The following is a 16,005-nucleotide window of genomic DNA, read 5'->3' as shown; positions in this document are numbered from 1 at the left end:
CTGAAAAATCAGCTGTGATTAACAAGATACCAGAACTACTAAAGCAAAAACTTTGCATTACTAGGACTATTGATGCTGGTTAGCTGGAGCTAAGAAATTAGCAGTGATTAAGAAGAGACCAGCATCGTTGAGGTGACATCTTCTGGGAAGTGTTTTCTGAAAGCATAAAGAGGCCGTGTTCCAGAGATAGCCAAGGTTGTACTCCTGCTGCAGCAGGACTTGGTAATGTGTAAGGGTCACCCAAGTAGTACTGGTTTTGAATGCATGAAGGAGTCATGCAGAGCAGCTGAGGTTCGGCACTGTAAGAGGCCATGGAAAACCATTGGTGAAGGTGCAGCCTCAGTTGCAATTGATGGCCCAGGACTGAAGGGGTCATGCAGTGTTTTGGAGATGCCAGTACCATGAGATGACCACCAAGAGCAGCAGCAGCAGTGGAGTACAGGCATCTGAAGCTTAGAGGACGACACATGTGCTACAAAGGGCATGGCTGGAGAAGTGACCCAAGCCCTTGGAGGAGCCCAGAAGATTGTGAATTGGATACCAGACATTAGATGGTTGGAGATTGATTTTTGCTTTTGATTGTGACTGTGCCCTGATATTTTTCCCTCTTGAAGGAAGAAACTATTTTAGTTGAGCTCACAGTTAAGAGACTTTTAATATGTAAAGACTGTGGGACATTTAAAGTTATTTAGACCTTGGGGATGAATAAGAATGTAAGGGTTGACGATTACTAGTGATGTGTTTGTATGTCAAGATGAAAAGGGGTCAATTGTACTGGCTAGTTTTATGTCAACTTGACACAGCTGGAGTTATCACAGAGAAAGGAGCTTCAGTTGAGGAAATGCCTCCATGAGATCCAACTGTAAGGCATTTTCTCAATTAGTGATCAAGGGGGAAAGGCCCCTTGTGGGTGGGAACATCTCGGGGCTGGTAGTCTTGGTTTTATAAGTGAGTGAAAGAAAGATGAAATTTCAAGACCTGTAAGTCATATAAAGTACTCAGAAATTGCTGGTTGTTTGTGAGCCTAGAGGTTGCCTGGGGATGGGAAAAAAGAAAAACATACCTGGGTATGCCCCATAGTTAAAAAATTCCTGGGAACAGCTTAACCTTAAAGATAAAGAGGAATGTGAGGACATAACAGGGCTATCTGAACTGAGTCAACAACTCACAGAACTCTGACACCCTGCACGTACATTTAATTTTTCTGCTGATGTTTGAATAAGCTAATAGTGTGTTGCTGTGCTGAATTCCACACCCCTAAGCCCCTTACCCCATAAAAACCCCTAGCTTTTGAGCCTCGTGGTTGACATCCATTATCTCCTGTGTGGGATGCATGTCGGTCCGGAGCTCCGTCTTTAAACTACCTCATGTAATTACATCAAGGCCTTTTCGTGATTCTTTGGGTGCCCGCTGAATTGGGAATTGAGTGGGGGTTTCCCCACTAGGTTCTATCAAGAGCAGGCTGAGCAAGCCAGGGGAGGCAAGCCAGTAAAGAACATCCCTCCATGGCCTCTGCTCAGCTCCTGCTTCCTGATCTGCTTGAGTTCCCATCCTGACTTCCTTGGTGATGAACAGCAGTATGGAAGTGTAAGCCAAATAAACCCTTTCCTCCCCAAATTGCTTCTTGGTTGTGATGTTTGTGCAGGAACAGAAACCCTGACTAAGACAACCAGCTACAAATAGAGCGTTAACCTATGAGACTGTGAGAGACTTTTCATCCTCCAATTGCAAGAACCTATGTTATACTTAACTCTGTAGAAACTGTAGCTAACAAGAGAAACACCATTTTAGTACAGTATAAAATCACTTATTTTTGCTCATGGTTGCAACGTATTGCACAAAAAGCTTCTGAACCAAATAATGTATCCTCTTTCCAGTTCTGTGAACAAGAATATTACTGTTTTATCAGAGCCTAATCCTACAAAAACATCACTACACCCCCATTAAGGGGTGTATCATTTATTAGCCCTTAGCTCCCAAGATTATGAATATGTTCATAAAAATAGCTGGCCAGTCTACTCAAGCAACCAGAAGGAGATATTTGCCTGAGTATATAGCTACAAGAGTGCATACAATATAATCACAGGTGTGTCGATATAGCACATATGCATGTTTATCTAACTCATAAGTCTTGTTAATCCAGTTCTCACCAGAGAGCTCACATGTGATATAGTTAGATTTCATCTGAGCTGTCTGACATTTGGAAGGAGCTGATTTTCCAAGATCACATTCACTTGGTCTCAGCTAAGTATCCTCTGCCCAGAAGATACAATCATTGTTTTCTTGGGGAATATCTAAATGAGTAATGTAAAAAGTGCATGGATTTTTCATTTGATACTTAGTATTGGACCGTGCTATTGTCTCTAATGCCTATCATAGAAGGTTTGAATCCACAAAGACTTGAGGTAAAGGATTACCACTAGGGGTTGTACTAAATAATTTGTGTCATATTTTAGAATAGTTCTCAGGATGTTAGGACTTAAGCATAGTTTACCAAGCCATATGTCTATATGAGGTTGTATGCAAAAGTGATGAAATACCTACTTAGTTGACGTGTGTCCACTATAAGGCTCAGTGAGCCTAGCAGTATCTAGGAAATAAGCTCACATGGCTTTCTTTGTAATTGTTCCCCAAATTCTAATGGTATATTTCACCTATTATATCAGAGTTGTATTAGATTATATATTGGAAATATGTTGCTAGTCTGATAAGAATTTGTGTAATGTGTTATATGATAATATGACACTTAGGCTTATAATTTATTGGCAGTTTTCAGAAATTCACATTTAAGGATCACATACTAGTGATCACATTTTTTAATTGTATAAGAAGTTTGCTTGTTTTTCTTGGACAGATACCAAGGCTCTTACATTCAGCAGATTACCACAAGTTTTTGCAAATGTATGATTTTATACTTCATGCATAAGTGAGCCAGACACTAGTGCCAGGGCTGCCTGGTGGGATAAAAGTGCTGTTTTTCTTTGTTTCTCTATAGCTCTTTGGTTTCCCTGTGATGTGTGGCAGGTCCCACAAAGCTCTGACTGATACCCTCCAGGGATAATCATCAGAGAAGATTCATTTAACCTTTCCATAGTTCTTAGACTGTTTGTTTTAAATGTTTTTTCCTTAAGCACTTTTTGTGTTAGAAGAGATTCCCCTAGGCTCGAATAACTCAGAGGAGCTCACATCTGACTTTCAGCCAAACCCCTTTACAAGCATATGTTTCTCTAAAATGCCAAACCAGGAATTGTCGGTACACAAATTCACTGTGAAAGTTCAATTTATTATTCAGAATGGAAATTAAGAATAAGTCTATTCATCAATCCAAATGGCAAGGAAAATTTTAGTTATTATGTTTCCTGAGACAGGCTCACTCTATTACATACGGTAAATTTTGCATTACTCCCTCAAGTGTATATAAACTTCTGGATGCTGCTGACATGGAAAAAATGAAACTCACCATTGCAATTTTCTTTCATTTTTATTTTTTTACATTGACAAACATTTACTATAATTAAAGCCTCTGGATGAACATAAATGCTTGTGACCATATATATACTTTAATTATAGTAATTGTACCTTGGTTGAACAGTTGGTTATTGAGCAACAATTTCACATATAAGTGCATATATATATATATATATATATATATATACACACATATGTGTAAAATGGCTACTCAGTACCCATTGTTCCCCAACCTTGATTCAAATTTTTAGTTTTTAACTTTAATATTTAATTAGCACATATTAAAGGTATGAGTTTCATTATAACATTTTATACATATACATAGCACATCTCAAACATAATCATTTCCATTTCTTTCTCTTGTACCCTTCATATCCCAAATAAGCTATGCCCTCTTTCCAGCTAGCTACCTTCTATTTTTTTGTAGATTTTCGGCGATGGTGGTAAGCCTTAAGCAAAAAGTCAATCAGTTATCAGTTGGTTATTATCACAAGTTGTATGTGACCCATGCCTTACTATTGTAGAGCAAAGGGTTTGAAGTTTTTTTTTTTTTAAGGTATTTCAGTTTTTCCTTTGAAAACTTGAAAATGACTAATAACTGATTAAACGTTTGATTTAATGCCCATCTCATGAGATATAACACATCCCTAAGACTATTGGGTTGACCAAGAACCAGGCACCTAAGGTAAAACCAAACCCTACTGGCTTTTAAATAAGTAATCAAATAAACAAGAAAGGAATGCCTTCAAATTCAACATGAGAAAGCTCATATGGAGACTGAAACAGGATGCACAAGTTCTGCATGGGTCTGCACCAGGGCTTCTGAGCATACATTATGGCTTCCAGTTTAGTGCTTTCTGGGGACTCCTGAGAGTGCAAATGTGTGGGTCTCTGATTCTTGTGTTTTGTCTTGGGCTCTTTTCCTTCCATTGGTTTGCCTTGTCCAACTTCCATGTGATAGTTTTTGTTTTATCTTATTATATTTTTGTTATATTTTATTATTATCATCGAGAACCCTCTTATTTCCTAATGTGGGAAAAATGGGAGTGGATCTGAATGAGAAGGGAGTTGAGGCATAATTCAGAGAAACATAAGGAGGGGAAACCATCACCATAACATATTATGTGAGAAAAGGATCTACTTTCAATAATAGGAAAAGCAATTAAGGATAAAAATAAATAAAACATTCCACAGGAAACTGTGTTGCTTTCTCCATATCTCATCATTAGAGGAACCAAATTTAACATTGATGCACTTATATCTGCGATTCATTTTTTTAAAAAATTTATATAAATGGCTGTTTTGCCTATAAATATGTTTGTGCACTCTGTGCCCATACAGATTAGAAGCCATGGGACTAGAGTTACTTGGTTGTGAGCCACCCTGTGGGAGCTTGAGATGAAATCTGTGACCTCTGAAAGAGCTCTTAGAGCTTTTAACTACCGAACTGTCTCTGGAGTGTACAATATTTTGTGCACTTTTAAATACTTAAGTTTTTTTTAAATTTAGCATGTCAGTCATCTTGGTCTTAATTTTTATTCATTGATTCAGAACAGAGCAAATACCACAAACATGTACACTTTTTTATTTGATCATATTTGCTATCATAAGCTGTATATTTTTGTCATTCTACTCTGAACCAGCACTGAGGTTCAGTCTTTGTTTCCAAAACCATGTGACAAATAATGGGAAAAAATCAATGTCTGAGTGATTTTCTACGATGAGTTTATCATGTCCAAATTCCTTCCTAGATATTTGACAGCACTCAATTTTCCATTATTTTACATCCCCAATACTCATGATTAATTATATTAATAACATTTAATATTGGAATTGTATTCTAGCAAACTAAACACCTGAATGAGGGGGATACGAAAGTTTGTGCTGATATACAGCTTAAGGGAGATTCAATAACAGAGAAACTCAGGGAAATGATCTGGAGAACAGAAAAGCCAGAGCATGGTGCTACCTGAACTGAAACCCTTCCTACTCCTAATGGTGAGAGTAAGGGGGGATAATGACCTAGTGCTCAAGCTAAAACGGGAAATACACATGCACGAATGCATATGCAGTAATGTACATGCACTGATGCACATGCAGTAATGTACATGCACTGATGCACACACACAGATGCACATGCACTAATGTACATTTACTGATGCACATTCATTGATGCACATGCATTGATGTACTTGTACTGATGCGCATGCTCAAATGCACATTTACTGATGCACATTCATTGATGTACATGCATTGATGCACATGTACTAATGCACATGCACTAATGTACGTGTACTATTGGTGCCACAAATGTCCTTAGGAATACACCTTGCTCTTAAGTAAAGAAGGGTTGAAAAACAAGTATATTCAGGGTAAAATAATAAATTGCATGCAGCCTACAGCATACAATAGGGACAAACATTATCAGGTTATCACATCTCCCCATTTATCTGATAAAAATAAAACCGTAATCTTAGCTTTAGCCTTGCTGTTTTTCTAAATCAATTAACTGGATATTAATTTAAGGACCTTTAATTAAGAATATTGGAAATAAAATTGATTTTTAACAAACTGAAGCCAAGTCTACCCATTTCAGCTCAGGAGAGACATCACCCACCTTCCCTCTTTGAGAATTAATCTTCAGGGTTTAATACCTCTCACAGATGCCCATATTTTGAATAGCTCAGGATCTATCACTAGATCATTTAATTATTAACACTATTCTTTGTATGAACTCTTAGCAACAACACAAGCCATATCCTAAGAAAACCTCAACTTGGGATTTTGGAATAATCAACAGCATTGAAAGATCCATCAACTCTGAGATTTCATCCATAAAGAAATGGAGTGAACGTTCAGCCTATCGTATGTGCAGAGAGCCTGAAAGTTTGCCCACAAATGCCCAGCCAACGTTGTTCAAGGCCATATTTATGATGTGCACTGATAGAAGGCCAAATTCATGGGCAGGCAAAGTGATTTTTGTGATTTGAATGAATTACCAATTTATGATTGTTTTTCTTCTTAGTGCTCATAACATCTTAAAATTTCTCAATTAAATGCTAACAAGAGCGTTGGGCACATTTGGGCACGTTTGGGCACTTTTGTTTACAACAAAGTCAAAATTTAACATCTGAGACTGAAGATCACAGGTATTATGTTTTATCTGTAATTTAGCTGAGACAACAATTCTCTAATTCCCATGTACAAATCTCAAAGGGAAAAAATTAATTTTGCACACAACTCTAGGAAATAGCTCTTCCCACAGCTAAAAATATACATTCACAACCTCTTCATTTGGGAGAATATTAAGTAAAATACATGCAAATTATTTAGGAAAGTGTGGTGGGTGACATTTCATTAGAAGCTTCAACTGATATGAAAAAACCTTCCTTGGAATGTTATTAAATACACATGGTCAGTGGAATCCACAGAACCAGAATTCATTTACAAAGCCCCAAACAGAAGTAAATATCCTTTCAGAAGAATCCTGGGAAATTCAGAATAGTCCTAATCTTTTATATGAATACAGGTGTTTTTATATGTGTGCCCGGTATGTTTTAAAAGTTAAAGCTAGCAAAAACCATCCAGAGACTGTCCCAGCCGGGGATCCATCCCATATACAACCACCAAATCCAGACACTATTGCATATGCCAGCAAGATTTTGCTGACAGGACCCTGACATAGCTGTCTCTTGTGAGGCTATCCCAATGCCTGGCAAATACAGAAGTGGATGCTCACAGTCATCTTTTGGATGGAACACAGGGCCCCTAAAGAAGGAGCTAGAGAAAGTACCCAAGGAGCTAAAGGGGTCTGCAACCCTATAGGAGGAACAACAATATGAATTAACCAGTACCCTCTCCCCCCATCCCCCCAGCTGTTTCTCTAGTTGCATATGTAGCAGAGGATGGCCTAGTCAGCCATTAATGGGAAGAGAGAGAGTCCCTTTGTCTTGCAAAGATCATATGCCTCAGTACAGGAGAATGCCAGGGCCAGGAAGGTGAGGGAAGGGTATAGGGGGCTTTGGGGATAGCATTTGAAATGTAAATAAAGAAAATAACTAATAAAATGCCTTAAAAAGTTAAAGCTAAAATTGCAAAAGAGCTTCATAGTTAATATTCTTCATACACAATTATACACACTTTATACTTACAGAGGTATATACAATACATGCAAGTGTATGTACACACACATACATTAGAATTTTCCATTTTATTGCCTCATAATTAGTATATCTCATATACATTAATGCTTATATGCATATACATGTACATACAAAATCATACACATAATTATGTGTATATACAGCCCCACTTCAAGTTTTTATTCTTGCACCTAAAACGTGAGGAAAGTACTTGGCTATAACAAGTTTACATCATCTCCAAATGAGTTAGCATGAACCAAATGGTAAATGGATTGTTATATTTTCTGATGGTACTTACAGAAAGGCAAAGCACAAAATGTTTGGGCAGGTGATGATGTTAACTCAGAATTCCATAGCAATGTGATGGATAGTCAAATAATAACCTTTAATTTACCTTTGATATCTGTAAGTGATTATTGCTATTTAGTGGCAGATCTACCTGAAAAGAACCTGTTTGAAAGCCTATTAATTTTGTATTATCATTGCAGAAAGTGGATTTAACATTTAATTTGAAATGCTACTATACATGCGACAGTACTTTTAAAGGCCTTCAAGTTAGATTATAAAATTTATAGCTTGAAATGAATAGCTCTGAGAAAACTTAGTTATTGTATTTAAAATATACTAATAGGAGACCAAGGACTTTCGAAGCCCCAGAGCCTCCTCAGTTGACTGTGGCTGTGGTTGTTGCTGCTTCTGTTTGTCACCCTTTGCCCACAACTATGTAGCCAGTCATCTTCCATGTACCTGTCATTTTTCCTTACTGTTACACAAAAGCTTCTGTCACAAATTTCTCTGAAATCATATTCAAATTTTAAACACTATAAAACAATCTTGGTTGGTCCACTACAAAATTAGCTTTGTTTGTTTTGATAAATAGTAATTGTAAATTGTATTAAAATAAAAAACTGATTTTTCTATGAGAGAAAACTATTCACAGTAAGATTGTATTTTTAATATTTTATTTGAAATGCCTTGGTTAGATATTTAGAATCCCTTCAAATAAATCACACACTGCATTAACATTGAAGTCTACCAGAAATGACTGTGGCGACAGAAATGATAATCTTTAATGGTGATTTCTTACAATAATAACTTATGACTGTCTTTTACAACAGCCACGATGTCACCATAAATAACTCTTGGATGCTCTTGAGGAAATGCCTCTGTCAGAAGGGATTGTATCAAAATTTTAAATTTTAATGAATCTATGTCACAATATTTCGCAACCTTTTGTCATAATGTATTTTCCCTTCTACTGAATGACTATGATCCCATTATAAGAAACACAAACTAAAACGGAATATAGTGGATCTTATGTAGGACCTGTGAACAAATATGCATTCATCATAGACTGGCCACTGACGACAAGAAAACATCTATCTTAGTACGTCAGTGAGTTTACTGGTATTACTTACAGGAGTACAAACAACAGACGTTTTACAGGACTTCACAGAAAAGGTAACCTCCACCTGGGTGCAGCTCTTGGAATCAAAACCCACCCTACTTACAGACAGCTCCACCCAATGTCTCCTCTTGCGTAACTTTTGTTTAGGGCTTAGAAATCCCTACAGATGGCATGATAAATTCAGAGCATCCCAAGCTTCCTCTGATTCTAAGCTTCTGTTTGCTCTTAGCTGCCTGATATTAGGTTCCATTTTCCTCCTCCCACATGGCAATATTCCATTTCAGTGTAAATAAATAAATAAATAAGCCAGGTAGGTTTTCCGACAATTTAAAATCCATGCACATATTTCTTTTGTTATTTCACAAATTCATACATGTATACAATCTAATTTCTACTCTCACTTGCTCCTCAGCAATATTCATAAGTCTTCATTCATTACAAGTAGTTCATTTCCAGGAGTTTTGTTTGGTGGAATATCAAGATTATCTCAGGCCACCTCTGTTTTGACTAGAGTGAAATCATTCATTGGCTCCTGCTGGTGTAAGCAATGGGTTCATCAAGGTAGAGTCATTATTCCACATTATCAGCAATAGTCCACAGGTGAGGGGTTGATATGCCTGCACCCCTCCTTCATCTCTCTCTGCATAGTAGTGATCCATTCTAACACTGACATGAGTGTAGTTGTCTGAGGCTATTGTGAGTTCATGCTTGCAGTGGCTATGATGTGCCCAGGAGATGGAAATTTTAAGCCATTCTTTACATTTTCTAACTCTTACACTCATTCTGGCTTCACTTCTGTGTTGTCTCTTGAACATCAGGGTTGGGGGTGGTTTGGTTGTTGCAATAGTTAGGTTTTCACTGCTGTGAACAGACACCATGACCAACGCAAGTCTTATATAAACAACATTTAATTGGGGCTGGCTTACAGGTTCAGAGGTTCAGTCCATTATCATCAAGGTGGTAGGATGGCAGCATCCAGGCAGGCATGGCACAGGCAGAGCTGAGAGTTCTACATCTTTGTCCAAAGGCTGCTAGTGGAAGACTGACTTCCAGGCAACTGGGGTGAGAATCTTAAGCCCACATCCACAGTGACACACCTACTCCAACCAGGTGAAACCTATTCTAACAAGGCCACACCTCCAAATGTTGCCACTCCCTGGTCCAAGAATATACAAACCATCACAGTTGTTAAATATCTTATTTAGAACTAAACGCTGTCTGTCAATTATTTTTCATTTCTCTATACAACCAGGGATCTCGGCACTAATGTTTACTGGAAAGACAGGGTTATCTTCTTAAGGCAGAAAGCAATACATGTCTACAGATACAGCATCAAATGCTTAGAAGGTAGCTGGATGCTACAACAGTTTGCTAAACAACAGCAATCAGTTCTTCTCAAGCTCTGTGAACTTTTCTGCAATGTTTGTTTGTTTGTTTGTTTGTTTGTTTGTTTCAGGTTAGTAGTTCCAATGATACACTCTTTCTTATGGGTGTTTCTCAAATCAAATCAGAAACTGTTTGGTTAGTCCATAAAATCAATGCCACTATATAACAAGAGAGTACATCTTGGCTACCAGGTTGTTCCCAAAGATGATAGAATTCAAACTGGGTAATGTAACTTGGCTTTCTCTCTGGGACTAGGAAAGCTACCTACATCTTATAATCTTTTAGCTGTTTTTTTAAATATTTTTATTTTATTTTGTATGCTTTAGTCTTCTTTTACAGTCCAGTCTTTATCCCTGACCCAGTCTGCCCTCTGACTGTTCCTCATCCCATACTTCCTCCCCTGTCTCCAAGAGGCTATTCCTACCCCCAGCCCCACCCACTCCCTGGGGCCTCAAGTCTCTCCAGGGTTTAGGCATCTTCTCTCACTGAGTTGTTTTGAAGTTTGACCTTTCTAGATCATTCACCTTAAATATATAGGGTCTTCAGTGATGGGAGCATGGTTAAATGAGCATATTATAATCACAATAAGGTGGAAAAATTCATATGGAAACATACCGTCATACAAAATGCTAAAATATAATTTACATTTTTATTATTATTCCAATAAGTGTTAACCATATACTTGTCAGTGTGGGGTAGTTTACTTGGGAATGAACAATCTATCAGTGGCAACATCCTCAAAGAAAATATCTCCTCAGCTCATCTTAGACATGAATTCAGTAGGACAGGTTCCTAGGTTTCGAGAGAGTTTCAGGGAGCTATTGGGAGGGTCAAAATTACCAAAATATATTTTAAACATATATGAAAGTATTGAAGAATAAATAAAGTATTGTTTTTAATGGGAAATGAAGCATTATAACATGGAAAGAGGTATTTAAATTTTTGTCCTATAAATTGCACATTTTATCATTATAAACTAAACTATATGTGATTTATAATAACAAAAGAAGAGTTTAAAGAGAAATAACTTTCATGAATGGCAAATGTTGCTCACAGAAGCCATGGGTCACTATACAAAATACACAAGGCTGGTGATGAGATACTTTTTTATAAGATATTAGTTAAACACATTCCTGAAAGACCCCCAAAGAAAAATGTCCTTTTACATACCTTTTGGTTATCCATCAGAATTAGATAACTCCTTTTTGCTCTCCAGTATAGCCTTTAATTCACACAGAAACAATACGATTGAAAAGGAAAAAAGTCATAACTTCTTCCTTTCTCTCTCTGAATTTGTCTTTCTGTTTCTGTCTCTCTCTTTCCCTTTGTCTCTATCCCTGTGTCTTTCTCCCCTCTCTCTCTGATAACAGAAAGCTAAATGTAAGTCGAAGAGTTGTAACCTTCCCTCATGACAAATACATTTTTTTCTGCTAATTACTTGACTGCATGCCATGGCATTTTAACAGATAACAAATGTCAGCTTCACAGGGTCAGAAAAGATGCCTCAGTGGGTGAAGGTGCTCTCTGCTCTCTGTGATTGCTCTTCATGAGTTCAATTCCCAGCACCACATAAAAGCTGAATGAACAAGGTGGCACACACCTCTAACAGCAACACGTGAGAGAATGATGGAACCTCTTTAAATAGTAAGTTTTATATGCTATCATCAAATATTTTCTTTACAGAGATTCAAAAAACATATCTGCCTTCTCCTTTTTCTCCCCCTTCAATTCAAGTAGCAATTTTTAAAAAACTCTCTTCTCACATTCTGAGGTATTTTTTTTTCTTGATTCAATTTTATATAAATGTATTCGAGTAACTGCCACTTTAAAATCACTGTTCTAAGAAAATAGTGCCTAAAATTGTTGTGGCAGTATAAAGATGCATTTACGAACTCAAGGGAGAGGCACAGTATGACCAACACATCTGTTACTTATGCAAAAAGGGCACTTAAATAGCAGAGAAATTTGTAAATTAAAAGTTCTGTCAAAAATTATGCCGTGAAGTTTACAGTTTCAAAATAGTTCTTACCTTAAATCATACTGCCGGTTTCTGAATTTCAATATTGAACTGATAGTTGAATGACAGCCTAATATCTCAGAGGTGACAAGCCAAATATACTTCTCTCAACTGCAGCCTTTCATGTAAGCTGCAAAATGCAGCTTTTCTGAATAATAATAAGGAAATAAAATCTGTAAGAATTTGATCCAACCATCCCCTTTGACAATCTGGACTGAAAGGAATATTCTGCATTGTACATACAGAGGTTATTAGGGTAATGCTGATTTTTTTTTATGACCAAAAGTTATGGAGGTTAATTAAAGTTCAAAGGAAAACATATAAAATAGTTACACAGGTTATATATTAAGCCATCAGCAATACTAATGTTCCAAAAAGAGGAGCTAATTTGCAGAGTTAAAATACAGTTTTTACATACGTATTATAGCCTGGTCAATGAACCAAATCAAATCATCTAATGAATTCAGTAAGCTTAAAAGGGATCAATTGCCTTGGTAATTATTCATTATGAATTAAGAAATTAAAAACTGATAAATTATTTTGTTAGGAGAAAATAGGGGTTGTCAATTTATTATAAATTCTCACAGCATTTATCATAATAATATTACTCACGCACAGTTGCTCTGGTGTTAATACATGTGGACCATTCCGTAGCAATTCATTCAAAAACAGCATCCTTTGTGCATAGGAGGGGATCCAATTGTGTAAAATACATTATATTAGGCATCTAAGATTAACTTCTTGTGTGCTACAAATTAGTTTTAAGAGGTTAAGCCATCTTTCATGGTAAAGTTCAGGATAAATTCCTGAAATATTACATAGCTAATTTGAGTAGGATAAAACCAAATTTTCCTCATTATTGAACAGTACAGTCAAATTCTATTAATATAAAAGACATCACTATGCATTGTGAATTCCAGTGTGATTCAATTCAAGAGAAAGAGAGAACCTGTCCTCCACTTAACTATTCACACAGTGGCATTACTAGGTCACTGCACATATGGATTGAGCAGTGAGGTTTTTCTTCTAGTTCAATGCCCTCACATGAATTAGCACATCAAAAAATACCCAGTCACTTCTCTTCCAAGAGAAGAACATCTTGAAGAACCCCTCAGAAGTTCAAATCTTCATCGGCCATGCCCTTCTCTCCCTCAGCTGTTTCCCTTTAACTGTGGGAGTGTCCTAGGATATTGAAGGGTATGACAGAGTTTGAAGAAATTTACTTTTATATATGGGTGGATTTAATTTGCCCTAAATTTATGTAGTTTATCATCCTTAGAGGCTCATGCTGGCCATTGACTCTCTTCCATGTCTTCTCCTTGTTGTTCACCAGCCTGTATTGCAGCCCACAGCCTGCTGCCAGACCTCCCACTCTTTCCTCTTCAGACTCTCTCATTTGCCAACTCTTGGTTTGAATTCTCCCAGGATCTTTCCTCTTTCATTCTCTTTGGGAGAAGAGGAAAGATGAGCTAACCTCTCATGATATTGAATCTTTGGCCATAAGGTGGCACATAAAAGTCACATTCTTTATGCATGGTAATACCATGCAACAGATTGTTCTCTTTGTCTCTTCTAGGTATAGAAGGCATCAAGTATATTTCCTCATTGTTTTTCCTTTAGGGTATTTTTCATGTTATAGAAAGTTGATTTAATAACAATATGAACATCTGGTACACACACCTTTAATCCCAGCAATTGGGAGGGAAAGGCGAGCAGATTTCTGAGTTCAAAGCCAGCCTGGTCTACAGAGTGAGTTTCAGGACAGGCAGGGCTACACAGAGAAACCCTGTCTCTAAAAACAAAAAGAAACAAACAAAACCCCCATAAACATTGTTTATAAATGTACCTCTTTTATTTTATTTCAATTGGATCAGTTTTTGTTTCACAAAATTTTGAATTATTCTGCTAGCTTCTTGAGGGCTTGATACTGTATGAATATTAATCATTTATGCTTATCTCTAGCAACACATTTAATATTAAAATCTATTTTTCTGATATAACTACCACCTACATTTATTTTGTCAGATTGCATTGTATTATTTTTAATCCACATACTCTGCATTGTTTAAACAAAATTGTATTTCTATCTCTGATAAAATGTAAATTTTTAAATTATTATTTTAAATCCAATGACATCTTTTAACCAGCTAGGTGGTTTTGCCATTTCTATGATTTTTAACTTAAAATTATTGTTTATATCCATAAGGTAGGTATTGTATCTACTGTTTTGACATACATCTTATTTTGTGAATTTCTACTACTCTTTATTTTCCCTGTTTCCTTATTATACTTACTAGTTATATTTTAATTTAAGTAGTTGCTCTGGGATTTAAAATGTGCATCTTAGCTTATGAAATATTAGTAAAGATTTCTACATGTACTTTGTATAAAAAGTAGACATTTTACTCTTATAACTCCACTTCCATTTATCTTGAATAATTGTACATACATATGTATTTATACATATAACATAAAGTATTTTTAAATGATAAATGATCAATTCATTTATATATTACTGATCAATATCCATATCATAGATAGCTAAATAAAGAAGCTTGGAGATTAAAAACACTGACTATATAGATTTATGTAGTTTTTCATTTTAATATGGAGTACCATTTTAGTTATTTCTTAATGAAAATTCAATTACTTGCATCACATAATTTTACTTTCTCACAAGAAACTTTCATTCATTTCTTTTATTTTTATGTAAACATACTATATTATATTTCTATATTCAGTTCTCCAAAATTAATTATATATACACATATATGTGTATATACATACATACATATATACATACATACATATGGTAATTATATCACTAAAGAGTATTATGAAATTATACTGGCTGGCTGACATTTGGGAGGAAATATTTGAACTGCACAATTCTGCACTGTTGGAGTCAGTTATATAAAGGGTGGCAATTCAGTACCAACATGCATATATCATCCAGAGATGTGTAGTGTGTAACATGTATTGTTTAGCTGTAGAGTATTTCTACTTTTCCAGGAACGGTGTGGCATTTATTTTCAGTCCATTTTCTTAGTAGCCGTCCCTTAGTGTAACATGTTTACAAGGTTGATTTTGTTGTTGTTGTTGTTGTTGTTGTTAGAATTTGTCATTCATGCATTGAAACTTTGCCATGTATTGGTTGCTTTTTACCCAGAATGGAGAATATCATTATGTGTGGTTCATAGTTCATCCTCAGGTTTGTGTTTTGGTGCACACTAGCAATATTCCAAAGTTTCCCAATCCACAGCTTTGAAAGATTCCTAGGAAGGATTTGAAGACCTTCTTATTCTACTTCTATTCCATTTGTAGTTCAACTATTGTTTTCCTTGTCACACTAAGCAAAGGGTTCTCATGATGGGTCTAAATTAGTCTTAAGTCAAGACTATTACTCATAGATTAACTCAGGAAGACAAAAGATATACAAACATTTCAAGAAAATCTTGCTCAGACATAAGATTTCTGGGTTTGTTTCCTCTTTATCCAGATCTAGCATTACTCAGTCATCCCAGCTCATGTGTATTAACTATCAAAGAATCAGTGTTCTTTTATCAGGGACTAGAACACAGGGA

This window comes from Mus musculus, chromosome 15, assembly GCF_000001635.26.
Source record: "Mus musculus strain C57BL/6J chromosome 15, GRCm38.p6 C57BL/6J".
Taxonomy (NCBI): Eukaryota; Metazoa; Chordata; class Mammalia; order Rodentia; family Muridae; genus Mus; species Mus musculus.
This window is presented reverse-complemented; position numbering follows the sequence as displayed.